Below are 3,678 nucleotides of genomic sequence, written 5' to 3' on the forward strand. Positions count from 1 at the left end.
AAATTAATAATCTCTTTTTTACTTAATTATTTCTTATCTTTTTAATTAATTAATGCTTAAAAATATGCAATTTGCTCCTCTTTTCCGATCTCATTAAGAGAGAGAAAAATTCTATGTCAATATAACTTTAAATATTTATTTATTTTTTGCTTAAAAATATAATTAATTAAATTTTATGAAAATTAATAATTAATGTAAAACATAATTAAAAATTGGTCTTATAAAACTGGACAAATAATAAAGTAAAATTGTCTTTTATATATAAGGACGGAAGAAGGATTAGTTTATATAACTCTTTTTATTTAGTATTTATTTAAAATTATATTTAGTATTAGTTTATATTTGTATTTAATATTTTTATAAAACTAACTAAATCTTTATATTTAGATGAACTTATATGCTAAAATAATTTTAATTAAAATACTGAAAATTATTTATTTCGTAAACCAATTCAAACTAAAATATATATTTTGAATTATAACCCGGCCCGCTCAAATGATTAATTGAACAAACTAGTTTAACTATATGGATTTCATTTTTGTTAAACCCATCAACAAAATTTTGATAAATTACTTTCTGCACCTAGTTTTTTTTTTAATCCTACTCGCCATGTGTTTCAAAATGGGTGTTTGGGAACACAGGAAGCAAAACCCCCAAAATTTTGGAAGTGTGTCACTTTAATTTGTTTTTGGTCAAAACTTTCACAGAAGCAACAAAGCTGAAATGATAACAGACCCAAATGGCCAAGCCCACAAACAAATGTGGAATCACTCAAGTTTCCATGAGGCAGAAGCAGATGGGCAATAAGGACTTGCAAACCCAAATGAAGTAGGCATGTACCAAAATAACAACTCTTGCTTTTTAAGATATGTTACAAAGAACAAAATTCAATAAATTAAAAGAAAAGTATGTTACAACGACTTCATATGGTCCATTATTGTTGACTGTAGTGGGGAACTACTAACTAATATTCTTAAATTAGGATGGATATGGTTGATGGAGAGAGGTACTCTTAACTCATGTTGATAACCTAACACAAAAATTTATTCATTGAATCATTGCCCCACCACTCCATTCTCCAACCCAAAATGATAAATACAAGTACTTAGTCAAACATACAGCTTTCATTTAAATATCGATTTTTTTTCATGGAAAAAACTTTTGATTTTAGCAACAGGGTCTCAGAAGAAATTATGATCATATAATTAATCCTGTAAATAAAGGAAAGTAATAAGTAACACAAACTAGCAACATATATATAAGGCCATATATTCCACAAAATTTCACTAAAAGTTAGTTTTATCTATGTTATAAATATAATATACATTAATATATTGTTAAAAAATGTAAATATAGATTATAGTGACATACAATATATATTATTAAATTTCATTTAAAATCAACAATAAAATTGTGTATAACTATATGTCAAATAAATTTATCGGAGAGATCCATTTACTCTAGGAGTAAGTCTACCTAGACTTACTCCGTCTAATAGCTCATATTCTACATCAAATTTTAATGATCAAACCGTTGAATTTAAAGTTCTTAATAGATAAATCAAATTCGTAAATTTAAAAAAAATTAAAAATTATTTGATACTTCATTTCATTAATTCTAATCAATGTATAAAATAATTTTATAATTATCTGTCAATTTGAATTAAGAAATGAAATATCAAATGATTTTCAAATTTTTTAAAAATTTACAGATTTGATCTATGCAGTAATTAAAAACTTTAAATTCAACGGTTGAATTGTTAAAATTTGATATAGAACATGAGTTATTAAATGGAATAAGTCTAGATAGACTTATTCTTAAAATAAACAGATCATTTTTCATAAATGAAGATTTATATCTTTGTATATTATATTTATAATGACATTTTACGTGTCTCTATATATAACATTTCTTTATTATTTATTATTTCATAAAAGGAAACAAGTTACAAGCATGCAAAACTCGCCTAGACTTCAAATCAAAAGTGTGAATTAATTCATATTCCTAGGGAGGCTGCATACTATTGTAAAGGATTATGATGAAGGTTGCTTAGGGACACAAAATATGAAACCTACCATTACAAAAGACGTGGAGCCGATGAAGCAGATGGCCACAGCAAAGTTCGTTTAGATGTGTTTTGTAGTGACAATGAAATGATCTTCTGTGGTTCGAATTATGATTTATGGATTGAGTCTGAGTCATTCCAGATAAGTCGTAACTAAACATAACACGTCATCCTCCGACAATCACACAAAGGAAAGCCACCTTTGTCTGCTTCTAGTTTCTGCATCCCTTCTCTTCAAAAATCATAAATCAATCAATTAAGCTAATTCTTAGGGCTGGCCAATGAAATGATACATATCTTATTCTACTTAAATATAGTGTCCAACCTTATTAATTGTATAAGAAACAAAAAACATTAAAAGAACATGTAATTAAGTGTTAAAAATTAACTACGACTATTAATATTAACACTCAGTGGCCATGATCTACCTATAAAAGGGTTGGCATGCTTATAGTATTCCTTGATTGAAACTTGTTACATGTATATACAACAATTATGCTTTAGTGTTGATTACAATTTTGGATTTGTATGAGTTATATAAATTAGTCATAGTCCTAATATATTGCTTTGAATCTATTAACCGAAGTAGAATTGGCTAACTAATTGTTATCCAAAAGAAATTGGTTGGAAGTGGTGACTTGTCTCACACACGTACGGTTGTTGAAGGTATCATCACAAGGATTCAGAACTTGAGCCAGAATAACCAACAAGGCTGAGTTGAGTGAGTTCTTTACGCAACAACACCAAGAACCCCAAGTGATGTAGCAAACTGTGTCTCTACTTAATTGGTGGCTTCAATCAAAAGTACTAGAGAGACAGAGAATTGAAAACGCCAAGAATTTTCTTTGCGTTTCCTTGAGGCTATTGATGAAATCGCAAGCCAAGGGGGCATGGTCCCATTAATTAGGCCATATTCTTTGCGTTTTTCATCTTTGGACCACGTACCCAACTTCTCTCCCAAGGAAAATTATTAATATTTTGGTAAGAGATGCTATGGTAGGATTTTTGTTTTGTATAGATCACATGTATATATGTTTTATTAGAGACCACGAGTAACAAATTTTCTTTAAAAATATTTAACATAAGTACATAATTAGAATTTGAATTTAAAATTACTAATTAAATTGAAACAATTTCATATTAATTGATGTGTGTCCTTGTAGGTAGATGTTATATGGTAGGTTTGCAACATGTGGAAAAATATGGTATAAAATATTGGAGGAAAACTTCTAGTCAAGATTGGTTGGGGACTTAATTAACTTTTGTGGTGTGTGAATGAGGTCGAGGGTGGTGAAGGTCTACAAATACCATTTGTTTGAATTGAACTCACCAAAATAAAACAAAGGGCGGTTCTTAACTAACCCTCTAGTGTGGATCAATAATTATCAAGACTTGAAGGAGGCAAAGCTACTAGAAAAGAGACAAGTTTAGTGTTGGTTCAAAGTTCAATTCTTTAACTAATACCTAATAAAGTATTGTTAGTAAGTCAATGAATATGGCACTAACCAATGTGCATGCAATTTGTCTAATGTAATGCATCATGCATGTTGTCACTATCGAATTTGTTTAGACACCTAATTCAGCATAGCAAATTATTCATGTTTGAAAATATA

At 28.6% G+C, this 3,678-nt stretch overlaps 1 long non-coding RNA gene across 1 annotated transcript; it reads right to left on the reverse strand.

Moving 5' to 3' along the window:
* Positions 1 to 1,895: 1,895 nt before the first annotated feature.
* On the reverse strand, positions 1,896 to 3,085 carry LOC145953940 (uncharacterized). Its single transcript, XR_014431157.1, has 2 exons — positions 2,721 to 3,085; positions 1,896 to 2,297 (listed from the first exon to the last, which is right to left on the reverse strand). It is a non-coding gene; the product is annotated as an uncharacterized LOC145953940 (long non-coding RNA).
* Positions 3,086 to 3,678: the final 593 nt, after the last annotated feature.

The sequence above is a fragment of the Cajanus cajan genome, chromosome 1 (assembly GCF_000230855.2).
Source record: "Cajanus cajan strain Asha chromosome 1, NIPB_CcT2T_4, whole genome shotgun sequence".
Taxonomy (NCBI): Eukaryota; Viridiplantae; Streptophyta; class Magnoliopsida; order Fabales; family Fabaceae; genus Cajanus; species Cajanus cajan.